General features: G+C 39.2%; 1 protein-coding gene across 4 annotated transcripts in view; it reads left to right on the forward strand.

Moving 5' to 3' along the window:
- The window catches only part of LOC106622153 (uncharacterized), a 737,325-nt gene that overhangs the window by 594,280 nt on the left and 123,417 nt on the right, over positions 1–19,628 (forward strand). For 3 of the 4 annotated variants that reach the window (XM_070112913.1, XM_070112916.1, XM_070112915.1), the window contains exon 16: positions 1,129–1,200. The gene's annotated coding sequence lies outside the window, so the exon portion shown is untranslated. Of the gene's footprint in view, positions 1–1,128; positions 1,201–18,076; positions 18,133–19,628 lie in introns of those variants that run through there. The other variant, XM_070112914.1, reaches the window with a different exon arrangement.

A 19,628-nucleotide genomic window follows, 5' to 3' on the forward strand; every position in this document is an offset into this window, starting at 1 on the left:
GAAGACTGCGTCCCTATTGCCAAAAAACTCGGAGAGCCAATTTTCACAGGCCTCTCTTGAGGCCAACTTCTCACCATTAAGCGCGTTCGCCATGAACAGGAAAAGATGATAATCACTTGGTGCCAGATCCGACCTATAAGGTGGGTGCATTAGGACCTCCCATCCGAGCTCCCGGAGCTTCTGGCGCGTCACCAAAGACGTGTGTGACCTGGCGTTGTCCTGATGGAACACAATTCGGCCTCTGTTGCTCAAAGATGGCATCTTCTGGATGAGTGCTGCCTTCAAGCGGTCCAGTTGTTGGCAGTAGAGGGCCGAATTGAGCGTTTGGCCATAGGGGAGCAGCTCGTAGTAGATGATTCCTTGCCAATCCCACCAAACACACAGCAAAACCTTCCTGGCCGCTTCCCCGAGCTTTGACCACGACCGTTTGCGCTCGATGTTGTCGTAAGTGACCCATTTTTCATCGCCAGTCACAATCCGCTTCAGAAACGGGTCGATTTTGTTGCGATTCAGCAGCGATTCGCAGATGGAAATTCGGTCCATCATGTTTTTTTGCGTTAGTTCGTGTGGCACCCAAACATCGAGCTTCTTTTCGAATCCAAGGTTATGCAAATGGTTCCAAACGGTTTTCTGGCTTATCTTTAGTTCCTCAGCAATTAAATAAGTGCTTACGTGACGGTCTGTTTCCACTATTTTCATGATTTTATCCAAATTTTCGACGACAGGCCTCCCAACGCGTGGTGCATCTTTGACATCGAAATTACCGGAACGGAACCTAGCAAACCACTTTCGTGCTACACGTTCGTTTGCAGTATCGGGCCCATAAACTAAATTAATTTTTTCAGTCGCTTTGGCTGCTTTTTCGCCTTGATCGAAGAAAAATTGTAAAATATAGCGAATTTTCTCTTTGCTGGTGTCCATCTTTGACGAGCGCTCACTACGTACTGAGTCAATCAATCGAAAAACTATCAAAGACAAACTTTTAGCGCGAATAAACACGTTTTCAGCGCCGTATAGTATGACATGTAACACTAGTACTATGGACAATAACGCCATCTCTTAAATAAAAATTATTATATAATATGACCAGGATGAATAAGAGAACCAGTGTAATCTTATTTATTTCAGTTTTCGTCTTCAGATGCTTAAGGGGTTGAGTGTAGTTTACATGGAGAGTTTCCAAGATTTCAACAAATTTAAGTAAGTATTTTTTTGATTTAAAATTAATTATACACTCATATTTTTCACTTTTATATCCACTAACACTTCACTAATTCGTTTGTACACATTTGTTTTACATTATATAGTGCAAAAATATCTTTATTTCTATATTGAAATCATTCTTGCATTCAGTAACACTGGTTATTTCACATTTACAACCCTTTTGTTATTGTCAAAATTAATATAATATAAATTAATATATATCCTCTATCCGAACGTACCAATTTTATTCCCGAAAGCTTGGGACAATATTCTGAAGTTTGCCCCACTTATCTTCCAGAAGCGTTAATTAAATAGTAAGCGTTCCGGGCTTCATAATTAATGGTTCAATATTGCTAAATTCCTTGTTGAACCAAATAGCATCCGGGGAAACTTTAGTATACCATCCCACGGTTTAGCGGTTAAAATGGGTATGGTTTAATAGAGAGGATTCTCCAGATTATTAATATATATTTAGCTGACGGAAACTTATAGTTTTCGAGATATTCTCATTTTAAGTTGAAAAAGGAAGAAGGAAATGCCAACATTATTTGTCAACCTGTAACCATTTTGTTATTATGCATGTAACGAAAATTGTGTAAAAAAATAATATGCTCATTTAAAGTAAATATTAAAATAAATAATAAAAATTTAATATGTATAAACAATGTGGTGAAGTGTTAGTGAATAATATGTGTATAATATAAAAGAAAAATTAACTATACATCGAGAACTTGCAATATAAAATTTGTAAAATTTTCTACTTAAAATGCAAATATTTCGAAAACTATAAGTTACAAGTTATAAGGCGGCTATATATTTTTGATTTGGAGAATCTCCTCTATCCAACCATATCCATTTTAACCCTAAAATGAGAATGTATACTAAAGCTTCCCTCTACATGACTGCTGGAGTTTTCCTTGTGACTGATCCTATAAATTTGTTCAACAAGATGAGGCCGTTACCAGTCTGTTCAATCTGTGGGATATGATCAGCGTTGCTAAAAAGGGCAAAGTGATCGTTCTCCTCTAATTAATTTGGGTAAGTGGTACAGCTAGAATTTCTTAAATTAACAATTCTGTTGTTATTGCATATTGTTACTTCTACATATAAGAATTATATTTGGTTACTGGTAGTCAAATTGGGGCCGCATACAAAACTATTGAGCTACTGACACATATTATTTCTCACCTCAAAGTCTTTTTCTAGGGTCCCGAGTATTGGGCATTATCCTAGCGATTGCCGACACGGACTGCGCCGCTTTGATATGTTTTGGCGATTAGTCTGTAGTATAGGATGACTCCCAAGTATTTGAGGTGAATGCTCGATTTTATGGTGTGCCCATCAATACTGATCTCAGTGGATTAAATTTTCTTTCGACTACTCATTAGAACCACCTCAGTTATGTGTTGCTAGTCCTAAGCCAGCGGTCTATAGCCAATTTTTAATGTTGCTTATCACTCCATCGCCATCTACTCTCTTCCAATACTTCTTTTGCTATTTTCGTGATGATGTCTATAGCATCCACGGTGCTTAGTCCTTTCCGGAAACCAAACTGCACTGGGTCCAATCCACAGTCTTCTTCAGTGAATTTTTCAAGCCGCCTACATATTATAGTTTCCAAAACCTTTCCAGCCGTTTTAAGCATACAGAGAGGGCGATACGATTAAGGCGCTACCGTAGGTTTGTGACCCTTGGGGAAGAGAACGAGCCGTTGCCACTTCCAGTTTTGGGGAAAAATTCCTTTCCTCAAATAACTTGTATACGCTTGGCAAAACAGTGTTTCTTTTTATGACATGCTTGATAACGAAGTTGGGTATTCCGTCCAGGCCAGGTGCTTTTCCGATTTTTATTCTTGCCACAGCATCTTTCAGTTCCTCATAAGACACCTCCATGTTTATTTGAATAACTAGCATTCGAATCGGCTCACATCTTGGAAACAGGGCACGAGCTACCTGGGGGATATAGGGGGTCTTCTTGATCTTCCCAGTTTCTTCATCACTATCTGATAAGCTTTTTTCCAAGGGAAATTTTCTACCTGTGAAAGAAGCAGGTTGAAAGCGTTTTTCTTACTCTTGGCTATCGCTTTATGTAGTTACTTTTTTCGGAAGTTAGCAAGGAGTTCCTCAACGTCGCGTCTTCCTCTAGCCCGTTGTTGCCTACGTCAAAACTTCAAGCATTCAGTTCTTAGCTGAGCGATTTCTTTGGACCACCAGTAAGAGAGTGGGTACTTCTCCATTCGACCATCCTTTACCCTTGAGCGATTTGTAAGCTTGAAGAGCATGTCCTGAAAGTGTAGGGAATGCTGGGGCAGCGTAGCAACTATAAACATGTATGTATTTTATCTTTTCATTAACAAAGCCATTATATTGACTTTTGGGAGCTTCTTTAAATGGTAGATTGCTAAAAGTCCATATCGCGGATTTTGAGCTTTTGTCTTCAGTACAGTTACTGTCACGACCTTAGGGTTTGTACTGTTCTCTGATTAGTAGTATCTCTGTGTTGAGGTCTGATGCAGTTTTTGTCAGTAGTGCTTGCGCTGCTGAGCAGTGGTTCAGGTTCAGGTTGAGTTGGAGACATCTAATCATTCGTCTGAGGTTTTCCAACAGCCTTTTTGTATGTTGGGCAGCTGTAATTACCAGTCGGGTGCTTATTTCCACCTTGTGGGCATAGCACACACAGATGGTCTTTACTACAACCTTTTGCGGTGTGACCTTTCTCTCTCCCCATCGGAAAGAAAAGCAAGTAAGATCTCTAGTGTTTTTACAGTTGCGTAATGTATGACCAAACTCGAGGCATTTGAAGCAGCGCACTGGTCTTGCGACTTCCTGGATCCTACAATTAACCCAGACTATCCTTATTTTATTTACACTAAGGTATCTGCATTTATTCGAAACTGTTAAGAGGAGATTAATAAGTGATACTTGAGTTTCGTCTTTCAAGCGACGAATAGATTTAATGGCACTGCTTTCTATTTTGTCATCATCAGGCAGTTTCTCGTTAACTGCTTTGCAAACTTCTTCGGCTGACTTTGCCACGTCCAAATCTTTGATCTCTAGTGTGACCGCGTGCCTTAGGACTCTGACTACTGGCATATCGTTTAGGACCTCTAAAGTGCGAGACTCCTTCGGTTTAGCTTTAAGTTTAAGCAACTGTTCACCCTTCACTTTTTTTCGTGCCTTGCGCAAGCTGTCGCCGAGGCCTTGTAAACTGGGGTCCGATTTAATTTTTTTTTAGTATATCTGCATAAAATGCGTCTCTTGTTTTTGAAATCACCATAGCTTTAGAGCGCTTTCCATTTCAGATTCTATGGTTCTGTATTCCTAGGTTCAGCCTTACCTTTTTTTTCTTACCTTTGTTGCTGACCAGTACCCATTCAGGTACTCGCACTTCTGGTAGAGTGATACCTTTAATTTCGCAGGTTGTTCCGTTATTAGGCATTTGCGCTATTGGCTTTTTGACAACATTGCTGTTTAAAGTTTCTTTGTCATTCTCGAATTTTCCCTTAGCCTGCATCGCAATCATGAACCATTCCGAGGTTTGTGACATGTTTTCCTCAGCTCACATTTCTTTGGCCTCGTTCAGAGGCAGCTAGTTCGTATAATGAGGGCAATCCATCCGATTGTGTCTCTAATGGCTCGGTGGATACATCATTGTTTCCCATCCTCAAGCATAGCTACCAGGTTTCCTATTTGTTCGCCAAGTTGGTAGAAATCTGATATATTTCCTACACTATCGTCCCTTCTGACCAAAGGTGTCGCCTTCTCCAATTTATCTTGCTCGACGCTTACTAGTATACTGTTTTGTTTGTGATATTCAGCGTTTTGATTTTTTTATATTGTTCATGTGATTGGGTCACCCCTCAGGACCGCTATTGCCGTTCGCTATCTAAAATCGCTGTATTGATCCCGTGATCTTTTCGTTGCAGGGAGGTCGCGCAAGGATTGACGTAGGCCTACGTTCAGTGCCAGATCATAGCTAATTAGGAGCATGATCAACGGAAAATTGCTGTGCAAACTCAGTGGCGGCAAGCATTGAACGTACGCTGAGATCTTGCCAGGTTTTAATGAGGACGGGGCGCGTCGTGAGCTTTAGGACTTAAACCTATCGCGTCGCGTTGCATAATGTTAACAGCCGCACCTAACTCGGTGTACAGACGTTGACCAGGAAACCGCCCAATTTTGAGTCCGTCTTGCCTGGGATTTCGTATTACTCGTCATGCCGATGCGTATGAGAGAGTCACATAACTCTATGAGGCGGTATCTATTCGCCACAGTCATAGGAGTTTCAGCGGATCTGCTAGCTTTATACCGCATTCCTCCATTTCTGCCGCAATCATGAACCATTCCGAGGTTTGTGACATGTTTTCGTCAGCTCACATTTCTTTGGCCTCGTTCAGAGGCAGCTAGTTCGTATAATGAGGGCAATCCATCCGATTGTGTCTCTAATGGCTCGGTGGATACATCATTGTTTCCCATCCTCAAGCATAGCTACCAGGTTTCCTATTTGTTCGCCAAGTTGGTAGAAATCTGATATATTTCCTACACTATCGTCCCTTCTGACCAAAGGTGTCGCATTCTCCAATTTATCTTGCTCGACGCTTACTAGTATACTGTTTTGTTTGTGATATTCAGCGTTTTGATTTTTTTATATTGTTCATGTGATTGGGTCCCCCCTCAGGACCGCTATTGCCGTTCGCTATCTAAAATCGCTGTATTGATCCCGTGATCTTTTCGTTGCAGGGAGGTCGCGCAAGGATTGACGTAGGCCTACGTTCAGTGCCAGATCATAGCTAATTAGGAGCATGATCAACGGAAAATTGCTGTGCAAACTCAGTGGCGGCAAGCATTGAACGTACGCTGAGATCTTGCCAGGTTTTAATGAGGACGGGGCGCGTCGTGAGGTTTAGGACTTAAACCTAACGCGTCGCGTTGCATAATGTTAACAGCCGCACCTAACTCGGTGTACAGACGTTGACCAGGAAACCGCCCAATTTTGAGTCCGTCATGCCTGGGATTTCGTATTACTCGTCATGCCGATGCGTATGAAAGAGTCACATAACTCTATGAGGCGGTATCTATTCGCCACAGTCATAGGAGTTTCAGAGGATCTGCTAGCTTTATACCGCATTCCTCCATTTCTGCCGCTTATCGTCGGGGATTGCTTATTAATTTTAACTTATTTCGCAGCTGACCTGCTACTTTAGGCCGTTCGGCTATCCGCGACCTGCCTATTGAGGAGTTCTTCAAATGAATTCTTCGCCTTTTAATTGTAGGCACCTCATGATTTCTTTAAACTTGTCTATTGACTGAACTTTTATAGAGCGGTGCTGTAAAGATTGGAATCTTTCAACATTAAAGTTATAGTTTCGGAATTACTTAAATGATTTTTCATTGTTCATTACGACATACTTTAGTACACCATATATCTGCAATAGATTTGGATTTAATAACTTGTGCAAGCTTTGAGAACTTATCGACTGCAGTTAGAACTAATACCTTCTCTGTCCTTTCGACATGCAAACAAAGGTCAATAACTTCGTCGAGCTGACAACTACTGTCAGACATATGTATACATGATATACATCGCAAAAACGAAGGCAATAAAGCCTGCCAAATCACCTGGGTCGACGCCAAGACCACAGCCCTCGATCATATGAGATGCCATACCTTGTTAATGCATTATTTATTTATTTAATTACTTACACCTATGAACACTAGTTCTTACAGACAAATAGAAAATTATAGCATAATAAAACAGGGCATACACAGCTTTGTTTTCCCCTCTCCTTGGAATAAACTTAAAAGGGCGCAGCTTTATGCCAGAAGACCATACTGAAGAAGAAAAAACGGCATTAGAAAATATGGGGGCACACCTTAAAATTTACCCACTTAAAAGCATTAATATTAGTACCTTTTTTTAATAAGATTATCCCATAAAAGATGTTGCGTATCAGCAACGAAAGATATAATATCTTCCTCAGCAACAGTGTTCTTAAAGGCAGACAAATTATTCCGTTTCATGTATCATCATATACATGAAAAGGAATAATTTGAGATTAGAATTGCCATTAACACCAACAACAGTTGAAGCAGCCAAAGGTTTGTTGTTCCTAGTGCTTAAAGTACCATTAGCCATAATAGAAGTCGAAAAGTTCGAATTTACAGAATCACCCACGGTATCATCAAAGGCAGCAAATTGAGCAGCATTAACAGCATTTTTGATGATGTCAGGTTTAACAGCAAAAATTGGATTGTTTTTATCACTGTCATGCGAGAGAGCTTTGACCTTCCTAACAACAGCCTCAGCGTATGTATTGGCAGCGGCTGCAGGTAAAGCAGCGGGAGCGAGAAAATCTATACTCACGTAATGAGCAGAAACAGAAACAGCTACTTTATATGAAGACGTATTTTTACCAGTAACAGCGGCAGTGGTGAGAATGGAGCTGGCAGCAGATAAAACGGTTAAGAAAGCATTCTATACTGATGCAGAGGATTAGCCGTTGTCAGATAGTTTGCTCTGAACATTGCAAATCTCTTGACTTTCGTTTAGCTTTACGAATAAGGAAATCCGATCATCATATGGTTGTTGGATTAATGCAAGCACCTTCGAATTTTCACTTCTCAGTAGCTTCAGCAGCGAAGGATTTTAGCAAGAAATTTACCTATGATTAAATAATGATGCTGCAACAAAGGTTCTGTTCGTTCCTTTTGTGACCGATCAACCCTTTGTTGATGCAAATTTATAGTAGAAGTACTGAGAGGCTGAACATTACTAACTATTGGCAACGCGATAAAAATCCTTATTATATTTAAGCAAAAAAATCGACTTCAGCCTGTGACTTCAACTCACATGTACGCTATAATGAGGAGTTACAAGAAAAAAATACGAATATAGTCCCAACTTCATACTCCTCAACAAAAAGCAGCGTTTTTCTAAATAATTCTATACAATGCCATATCCGTTTGTGGATCTATTTATTATCATTGTTTTCGACTATTTTGCTTTAACAACAAAAACTTTTACGCATATTTTACAAGATAAAACTGCAAACAGCTAAAATGTGTGAAATAAATAAGTTTTAGCGTTTGATAATCTGTAGGAATGAGGCCCGAACTGTCACAAGAGATAATTTCTTATATTTGAAAAATTCTATAAGACCACAGTAAAATTTCACATCTACACAAAGTTAATTTTCATAATCCGTTCCATTCGAAAACAATTTATGTGGGATATCTTTCAACATAATAACAGTTTTATCAAGGAGAATTTTTATGCTCATGTACTACCTAGAGTGTTAACCCAATATCACTGCCCTGACAAAAGTGATCAGGATTAATTATGATTTGGTGATGTACCTTCAGTTAAGGATGGTTTGATACTAAGAAAAAGTGTATGTTGGGCAGCTGTAATTACCAGTCGGGTGCTTATTTCCACCTTGTGGGCATAGCACACACAGATGGTCTTTACTACAACCTTTTGCGGTGTGACCTTTCTCTCTCCCCATCGGAAAGAAAAGCAAGTAAGATCTCTAGTGTTTTTACAGTTGCGTAATGTATGACCAAACTCGAGGCATTTGAAGCAGCGCACTGGTCTTGCGACTTCCTGGATCCTACAATTAACCCAGACTATCCTTATTTTATTTACACTAAGGTATCTGCATTTATTCGAAACTGTTAAGAGGAGATTAATAAGTGATACTTGAGTTTCGTCTTTCAAGCGACGATTAGATTTGATGGCACTGCTTTCTATTTTGTCATCATCAGGCAGTTTCTCGTTAACTGCTTTGCAAACTTCTTCGGCTGACGTTGCCACGTCCAAATCTCTGATCTCTAGTGTGACCGCGTGCCTTAGGACTCTGACTACTGGCATATCGTTTAGGACCTCTAAAGTGCGAGACTCCTTCGGTTTAGCTTTAAGTTTAAGCAACTGTTCACCCTTCACTTTTTTTCGTGCCTTGCGCAAGCTGTCGCCGAGGCCTTGTAAACTGGGGTCCGATTTAATTTTTTTTTAGTATATCTGCATAAAATGCGTCTCTTGTTTTTGAAATCACCATAGCTTTAGAGCGCTTTCCATTTCAGATTCTATGGTTCCGTGTTCCTAGGTTCAGCCTTACCTTTTTTTTCTTACCTTTGTTGCTGACCAGTACCCATTCAGGTACTCGAACTTCTGGTGGAGTGATACCTTTAATTTCGCAGGTTGTTCCGTTATTAGGCATTTACGCTATTGGCTTTTTGACAACATTGCTGTTTAAAGTTTCTTTGTCATTCTCGAATTTTCCCTTAGCCTGCATCGCAATCATGAACCATTCCGAGGTTTGTGACATGTTTTCCTCAGCTCACATTTCTTTGGCCTCGTTCAGAGGCAGCTAGTTCGTATAATGAGGGCAATCCATCCGATTGTGTCTCTAATGGCTCGGTGGATACATCATTGTTTCCCATCCTCAAGCATAGCTACCAGGTTTCCTATTTGTTCGCCAAGTTGGTAGAAATCTGATATATTTCCTACACTATCGTCCCTTCTGACCAAAGGTGTCGCCTTCTCCAATTTATCTTGCTCGACGCTTACTAGTATACTGTTTTGTTTGTGATATTCAGCGTTTTGATTTTTTTATATTGTTCATGTGATTGGGTCCCCCCTCAGGACCGCTATTGCCGTTCGCTATCTAAAATCGCTGTATTGATCCCGTGATCTTTTCGTTGCAGGGAGGTCGCGCAAGGATTGACGTAGGCCTACGTTCAGTGCCAGATCATAGCTAATTAGGAGCATGATCAACGGAAAATTGCTGTGCAAACTCAGTGGCGGCAAGCATTGAACGTACGCTGAGATCTTGCCAGGTTTTAATGAGGACGGGGCGCGTCGTGAGGTTTAGGACTTAAACCTATCGCGTCGCGTTGCATAATGTTAACAGCCGCACCTAACTCGGTGTACAGACGTTGACCAGGAAACCGCCCAATTTTGGGTCCGTCATGCCTGGGATTTCGTATTACTCGTCATGCCGATGCATATGAGAGAGACACATAACTCTATGAGGCGGTATCTATTCGCCACAGTCATAGGAGTTTCAGCGGATCCGCTAGCTTTATACCGCATTCCTCCATTTCTGCCGCTTATCGTCGGGGATTGCTTATTAATTTTAACTTATTTCGCAGCTGACCTGCTACTACAGGCCGTTCGGCTATCCGCGACCTGCCTATTGAGGAGTTCTTCAAATGAATTCTTTGCCTTTTAATTGTAGGCACCTCATGATTAACTAAACTTGTCTATTGACTGAACTTTTATAGAGCGGTGCTGTAAAGATTGGAATCTTTCAACATTAAAGTTATAGTTTCGGATTTACTTAAGTGATTTTTCATTGTTCATTACGACATACTTTAGTACACCATATATCTGCAATAGATTTGGATTTAATAACTTGTGCAAGCTTTGAGAACTTATCGACTGCAGTTAGAACTAATACCTTCTCTGTCCTTTCGACATGCAAACAAAGGTCAATAACTTCGTCGAGCTGACAATATACATCGCAAAAACGAAGGCAATAAAGCCTGGCAAATCACCTGGGTCGACGCCAAGACCACAGCCCTCGATCATGTGAGATGCCATACCTTGTTAATGCATTATTTATTTATTTAATTACTTAAACCTATGAACACTAGTTCTTACAGACAAATAGAAAATTATAGCATAATAAAACAGGGCATACACAGCTTTGTTTTCCCCTCTCTTTGGAATAAACTTAAAAGGGCGCAGCTTTATGCCAGAAGACCATACTGAAGAAGAAAAAACGGCATTAAAAAATATGGGGACACACCTTAAAATTTACCCACTTAAAAGCATTAATATTAGTACCTTTTTTTAATAAGATTATCCCATAAAAGATGTTGCGTATCAGCAACGAAAGATATAATCTCTTCCTCAGCAACAGTGTTCTTAAAGGCAGACAAATTATTCCGTTTCATGTATCATCATATACATGAAACGGAATAATTTGAGATTAGAATTGCCATTAACACCAACAACAGTTGAAGCAGCCAGAGGTTTGTTGTTCCCAGTGCTTAAAGTACCATTAGCCATAATAGAAGTCGAAAAGTTCGGATTAACAGAATCACCCACGGTATCATCAAAGGCAGCAAATTGAGCAGCATTAACAGCATTTTTCATGATGTCAGGTTTAACAGCAAAAATTGGATTGTTTTTATCACTGTCATGCGAGAGAGCTTTGACCTTCCTAACAACAGCCTCAGCATATGTATTGGCAGCGGCTGCAGGTAAAGCAGCGGGAGCGAGAAAATCTATACTCACGTAATGAGCAGAAACAGAAACAGCTACTTTATATGAAGACGTATTTTTACCAGTAACAGCGGCAGTGGTGAGAATGAAGCTGGCAGCAGATAAAACGGTTAAGAAAGCATTCTATACTGATGCAGAGGATTAGCCGTTGTCAGATAGTTTGCTCTGAACATTGCAAATCTCTTGACTTTCGTTTAGCTTTACGAATAAGGAAATCCGATCATCATATGGTTGTTGGATTAATGCAAGCACCTTCGAATTTTCACTTCTCAGTAGCTTCAGCAGCGAAGGATTTTAGTAAGAAATTTACCTATGATTAAATAATGATGCTGCAACAAAGGTTCTGTTCGTTCCTTTTGTGACCGATCAACCCTTTGTTGATGCAAATTTATAGTAGAAGTACTGAGAGGCTGAACATTACTCACTATTGGCAACGCGATAAAAATCCTTATTATATTTAAGCAAAAAAATCGACTTCAGCCTGTGACTTCAACTCACATGTACGCTATAATGAGGAGTTACAAGAAAAAAATACGAATATAGTCCCAACTTCATACTCCTCAACAAAAAGCAGCGTTTTTCTAAATAATTCTATACAATGCCATATCCGTTTGTGGATCTATTTATTATCATTGTTTTCGACTATTTTGCTTTAACAACAAAAACTTTTACACATATTTTACAAGATAAAACTGCAAACAGCTAAAATGTGTGAAATAAATAAGTTTTAGCGTTTGATAATCTGTAGGAATGAGGCCCGAACTGTTCCATTCGAAAACAATTTATGTGGGATATCTTTCAACATAATAACAGTTTTATCAAGGAGAATTTTTATGCTCATGTACTACCTAGAGTCTTAACCCAATATCACTGCCCTGACAAAAGTGATCAGGATTAATTATGATTTGGTGATGTACCTTCAGTTAAGGATGGTTTGATACTAAGAAAAAGTGTATGTTGGGCAGCTGTAATTACCAGTCGGGTGCTTATTTCCACCTTGTGGGCATAGCACACACAGATGGTCTTTACTACAACCTTTTGCGGTGTGACCTTTCTCTCTCCCCATCGGAAAGAAAAGCAAGTAAGATCTCTAGTGTTTTTACAGTTGCGTAATGTATGACCAAACTCGAGGCATTTGAAGCAGCGCACTGGTCTTGCGACTTCCTGGATCCTACAATTAACCCAGAATATCCTTATTTTATTTACACTAAGGTATCTGCATTTATTCGAAACTGTTAAGAGGAGATTAATAAGTGATACTTGAGTTTCGTCTTTCAAGCGACGATTAGATTTGATGGCACTGCTTTCTATTTTGTCATCATCAGGCAGTTTCTCGTTAACTGCTTTGCAAACTTCTTCGGCTGACGTTGCCACGACTAATAAGTGATACTTGAGTTTCGTCTTTCAAGCGACGAATAGATTTAATGGCACAGCTTTCTATTTTGTCATCATCAGGCAGTTTCTCGTTAACTGCTTTGCAAACTTCTTCGGCTGACGTTGCCACGTCCAAATCTCTGATCTCTAGTGTGACCGCGTGCCTTAGGACTCTGACTACTGGCATATCGTTTAGGACCTCTAAAGTGCGAGACTCCTTCGGTTTAGCTTTAAGTTTAAGCAACTGTTCACCCTTCACTTTTTTTCGTGCCTTGCGCAAGCTGTCGCCGAGGCCTTGTAAACTGGGGTCCGATTTAATTTTTTTTTAGTATATCTGCATAAAATGCGTCTCTTGTTTTTGAAATCACCATAGCTTTAGAGCGCTTTCCATTTCAGATTCTATGGTTCTGTATTCCTAGGTTCAGCCTTACCTTTTTTTTCTTACCTTTGTTGCTGACCAGTACCCATTCAGGTACTCGCACTTCTGGTGGAGTGATACCTTTAATTTCGCAGGTTGTTCCGTTATTAGCTATTGGCTTTTTGACAACATTGCTGTTTAAAGTTTCTTTGTCATTCTCGAATTTTCCCTTAGCCTGCATCGCAATCATGAACCATTCCGAGGTTTGTGACATGTTTTCCTCAGCTCACATTTCTTTGGCCTCGTTCAGAGGCAGCTAGTTCGTATAATGAGGGCAATCCATCCGATTGTGTCTCTAATGGCTCGGTGGATACATCATTGTTTCCCATCCTCAAGCATAGCTACCAGGTTTCCTATTTGTTCGCCAAGTTGGTAGAAATCTGATATATTTCCTACACTATCGTCCCTTCTGACCAAAGGTGTCGCATTCTCCAATTTATCTTGCTCGACGCTTACTAGTATACTGTTTTGTTTGTGATATTCAGCGTTTTGATTTTTTTATATTGTTCAATCACATGGTCCCCCCTCAGGACCGCTATCGCCGTTCGCTATCTAAAATCGCTGTATTGATCCCGTGATCTTTTCGTTGCAGGGAGGTCGCGCAAGGATTGACGTAGGCCTACGTTCAGTGCCAGATCATAGCTAATTAGGAGCATGATCAACGGAAAATTGCTGTGCAAACTCAGTGGCGGCAAGCATTGAACGTACGCTGAGATCTTGCCAGGTTTTAATGAGGACGGGGCGCGTCGTGAGGTTTAGGACTTAAACCTATCGCGTCGCGTTGCATAATGTTAACAGCCGCACCTAACTCGGTGTACAGACGTTGACCAGGAAACCGCCCAATTTTGGGTCCGTCATGCCTGGGATTTCGTATTACTCGTCATGCCGATGCATATGAGAGAGACACATAACTCTATGAGGCGGTATCTATTCGCCACAGTCATAGGAGTTTCAGCGGATCCGCTAGCTTTATACCGCATTCCTCCATTTCTGCCGCTTATCGTCGGGGATTGCTTATTAATTTTAACTTATTTCGCAGCTGACCTGCTACTACAGGCCGTTCGGCTATCCGCGACCTGCCTATTGAGGAGTTCTTCAAATGAATTCTTCGCCTTTTAATTGTAGGCACCTCATGATTTCTTTAAACTTGTCTATTGACTGAACTTTTATAGAGCGGTGCTGTAAAGATTGGAATCTTTCAACATTAAAGTTATAGTTTCGGAATTACTTAAGTGATTTTTCATTGTTCATTACGACATACTTTAGTACACCATATATCTGCAATAGATTTGGATTTAATAACTTGTGCAAGCTTTGAGAACTTATCGACTGCAGTTAGAACTAATACCTTCTCTGTCCTTTCGACATGCAAACAAAGGTCAATAACTTCGTCGAGCTGACAACTACTGTCAGACATGTGTATACATGATATACATCGCAAAAACGAAGGCAATAAAGCCTGGCAAATCACCTGGGTCGACGCCAAGACCACAGCCCTCGATCATGTGAGATGCCATACCTTGTTAATGCATTATTTATTTATTTAATTACTTAAACCTATGAACACTAGTTCTTACAGACAAATAGAAAATTATAGCATAATAAAACAGGGCATACACAGCTTTGTTTTCCCCTCTCTTTGGAATAAACTTAAAAGGGCGCAGCTTTATGCCAGAAGACCATACTGAAGAAGAAAAAACGGCATTAGAAAATATGGGGGCACACCTTAAAATTTACCCACTTAAAAGCATTAATATTAGTACCTTTTTTTAATAAGATTATCCCATAAAAGATGTTGCGTATCAGCAACGAAAGATATAATATCTTCCTCAGCAACAGTGTTCTTAAAGGCAGACAAATTATTCCGTTTCATGTATCATCATATACATGAAAAGGAATAATTTGAGATTAGAATTGCCATTAACACCAACAACAGTTGAAGCAGCCAGAGGTTTGTTGTTCCCAGTGCTTAAACTACCATTAGCCATAATAGAAGTCGAAAAGTTCGGATTAACAGAATCACCCACGGTATCATCAAAGGCAGCAAATTGAGCAGCATTAACAGCATTTTTGATGATGTCAGGTTTAACAGCAAAAATTGGATTTTTTTTATCACTGTCATGCGAGAGAGCTTTGACCTTCCTAACAACAGCCTCAGCATATGTATTGCCAGCGGCTGCAGGTAAAGCAGCGGGAGCGAGAAAATCTATACTCACGTAATGAGGAGAAACAGAAACAGCTACTTTATATGAAGACGTTTTTTTACCAGTAACAGCGGCAGTGGTGAGAATGGAGCTGGCAGCAGATAAAACGGTTAAGAAAGCATTCTATACTGATGTAGAGGATTAGCCGTTGTCAGATAGTTTGCTCTGAACATTGCAAATCTCTTGACTTTCGTTTAGCTTTACGAATAAGGAAATCCGATCATCATATGGTTGTTGGATTAATGCAAGCACCTTCGAATTTTCACTTCTCAGTAGCTTCAGCAGCGAAGGATTTTAGCAAGAAATTTACCTATGATTAAATAATGATGCTGCAACAAAGGTTCTGTTCGTTCCTTTTGTGACCGATCAACCCTTTGTTGATGCAAATTTATAGTAGAAGTACTGAGAGGCTGAACATTACTCACTATTGGCAACGCGATAAAAATCCTTATTATATTTAAGCAAAAAAATCGACTTCAGCCTGTGACTTCAACTCACATGTACGCTATAATGAGGAGTTACAAGAAAAAAATACGAATATAGTCCCAACTTCATACTCCTCAACAAAAAGCAGCGTTTTTCTAAATAATTCTATACAATGCCATATCCGTTTGTGGATCTATTTATTATCATTGTTTTCGACTTTTTTGCTTTAACAACAAAAACTTTTACACATATTTTCCAAGATAAGACTGCAAACAGCTAAAATGTGTGAAATAAATAAGTTTTAGCGTTTGATAATCTGTAGGAATGAGGCCCGAACTGTCACAAGAGATAATTTCTTATATTTGAAAAATTCTATAAGACCACAGTAAAATTTCACATCTACACAAAGTTAATTTTCATAATCCGTTCCATTCGAAAACAATTTATGTGGGATATCTTTCAACATAATAACAGTTTTATCAAGGAGAATTTTTATGCTCATGTACTACCTAGAGTCTTAACCCAATATCACTGCCCTGACAAAAGTGATCAGGATTAATTATGATTTGGTGATGTACCTTCAGTTAAGGATGGTTTGATACTAAGAAAAAGTGGTGAGGAAAAAAGAAGATGGTTTATTTTAAATAAGCTGGCAAAACAGGAAAATCTTCCTAATTTAAACCGATTGATTAAGTTGGCAAACTTTTTAATTTTTAAGTTAAATTGGTGGCAGTTGGCGGTAGTATTGACGCAATTTCATCAATTTGTTCCAATACCACATATCAATAACATGCCATAAGTTATTTGTGTGCTAGGTCAAATTTTCACTCAATTTTATCCATTTTAGGCAAAAATATACACAGTTATGAGTAAAATACACTCTCTTATTTTTATTGATATAACTTACATATTGCCCCATATATGGTGTATAAAGTCACCCGGAAGTTCAAAAATCTTTATATTAGGTATGAGGCGGCTAAGGGAATTTTAAATTCATATTAACCCATTTTGACATACTATTATCAGAAAAGGATCCTCTCTGAGCTTCAATTATATATCTCACACATTGACCGATATTTTCGGTAAATAGGTACTGGGGTCCAGATATTCTGTGCCTAGGGGCTTGGAAAGTTTTTGTTCGATTTGGACAATTTTTGGTCATAAGATGACATTTGTGGAAAGTATTATCCTGATACATTTTATTTTGCTCGATTTGCATTATAGAGTGCTTTCAACATAGGAATGTTGGAAGAATGTTACATACCGAAGTTGATTGAGCAAGTCCCCATATATGAGTTTACTCCTAAAGGAGGGCGTTGCCACGCCCATCGTCCAATTTATGTTTTGGCTTTTATGAAACTTAATTGTACCATCCTATGTTTAAAGTTCAACGTCTCTGACTTGTTTATTTAAAGAGTTATCGCACTTTTAGTAGTTTTAACCAACACCGTTTTATGATCACTCGATTGTACCGATTTTCACACTGTCGATAGGGGTGCCAGAAATATTTGTCCTGAGTGAATTTGGTTATCATAGCTTTAGCGGTTTAGGAGATAGACGCATTAAACCTATAAAAGGGCGCGGCCACGCTCGCTTTTTAAACAAATTTTAAACTGAAGATGCCCCTCCCTAATGTGATTCGTTAAAGAAAATAACAGTCTTATCTTAATATATAAAAATCCAGTGTCACTGTGTATGTTCCGAAATAACTCAAAAACGAGTCAACTGATATTCATGAAAATTGGCATGTATATGTAATTTGGTCCAACTTGAATGATAGGATAGTTATTATTTCAATTAATCGTCTCAACAATTAATAATTAACAATAAACTGATCATCAATGTTGATTGTTGTCATTAGTCGTAGGTTCCATAAGTCTGGAACAGATGGCGCCTCAAGCGAGTTTCTTTACAGAGAACTGTAAAATTTTGTCCTGTGCACCTGATAGATGGCACCACACATTAATGTGGTATACTTTCTTATAGACTACACACTATACATGTGTTATTTTGCCTATATAACTTGACGTCGCTTCTTTTGAATCATTTTTCATTTTGTCTTCGTTGCTTACATTACTTTGACAGTTACATAAATACAGCCAAATATACAAAATCCGAAAACAACGAAATTCATTCACATTAAAAATTAAATTAATATTTTTAGTAAAATGCGACCAAGAAAATCTAACCTTAATGCCCGTAGCAAGAAGACTCGATATGCACGTGTTCAAAGAGCTAATGAATCAGTCGAACAGAGTGAAGAAAGAAATGCAACTCAAAGAATTCGCACAGCTGAAATTCGTGTTCGAGAGTCACGAGAACAGCGTGATAATCGTCGACAAGAAAATGCATTGAGAACCAGGCTGGCACGTGAACAACACGTAGATTCATTTAGACTGCGAAACCAAGAAAATCAGCGGACCAGCCGGGCAGTAACACGTGGATCAATTGTTCGTCTTGCTTTTAATTATGAACCAGACATCAATTACTCGGCTCATTCCAAAGTTACTATTGGTGCCATGGACAAAATATGCGAATATTGTCAGGCGTTGAAATTTCGCAATGAAACACCCGGCATGTGTTGTGCATCAGGAAAAGTTGTTTTGTCACCACTTTCTACTCCACCTGAACCTTTGAAATCTCTTCTTTCTGGCATTTCAAATGAGTCGAAATTATTTTTGCGCAAGACGCGAAAATTTAATTCTTGCTTTCAAATGACGTCGTTTGGAGCATCCAAAGTTTGTGATCTGTCATCTAATGGTCGTAATTTTGAGACAACATTTAAAATTCAAGGCCAAGTATACCATCAAATTGGATCATTGATGCCAATGCCAAATGAAGATCCAAAATTTCTGCAAATCTATTTTATGGGCAATTGTGAAGAACGTGTAACAACTCGATGCCAGTATAATTTCATTGAACAAGCAGAAGAGAGAGCAATTGTATTGTCATTAGAATTATTTTTGGAGAACAGTAATCAATTGGTTCAATTGTTTAAAAGAGTGTCACCACAATTAAAAAGTGACAATTATCAAATTGTCATCAAAGCGGACAAAGTACCATTGGGAGAACACGCCGGCAGAATCAATGCTCCAACCATTGATGAAGTTGCTATTATTATGGTTGGTGATCCAGTTGACAACAGATCTATAAAAATTACTCGCCGAGATAATTCAGTGAGTAGAATTTCAGATTTGCACCGTTCGTACGATGCACTCCAGTACCCACTGATATTCTGGCAAGGACAAGATGGATATCATATCAACATTAAACAGTGTAATCCAGTCAATGGTAATGAATTACATAAAACTGTTAGTTCAATGAACTACTATGCATATCGATTAATGATTAGACACAATCAGGACAACTATATCCTTCGATATCGTCAATTGTATCATCAATACGTTGTAGATATGTTTGCTAAGATTGAAAGCGAACGTTTGCGATTCATTCGGTTCAACCAAGCTAAACTACGATCAGAGGATTACATTCACTTACGAGATGCTATTGTTGGAAACGTTGATGGAAATTTAAACACCAATGAAATCGGCAGTGCTGTTATTTTACCTTCAAGCTACATAGGTAGTCCAAGAAACATGCAAGAATACATACAGGATGCAATGACTTATGTGCCGTGCAATCCAAATTGGGAGGAAATCCAATCTTTACTATTACCAGGTCAACAATCAATACATCGTCACGATATTACTTCACGA

This window comes from Bactrocera oleae, chromosome 2, assembly GCF_042242935.1.
Source record: "Bactrocera oleae isolate idBacOlea1 chromosome 2, idBacOlea1, whole genome shotgun sequence".
In the NCBI taxonomy this organism is placed as follows: Eukaryota; Metazoa; Arthropoda; class Insecta; order Diptera; family Tephritidae; genus Bactrocera; species Bactrocera oleae.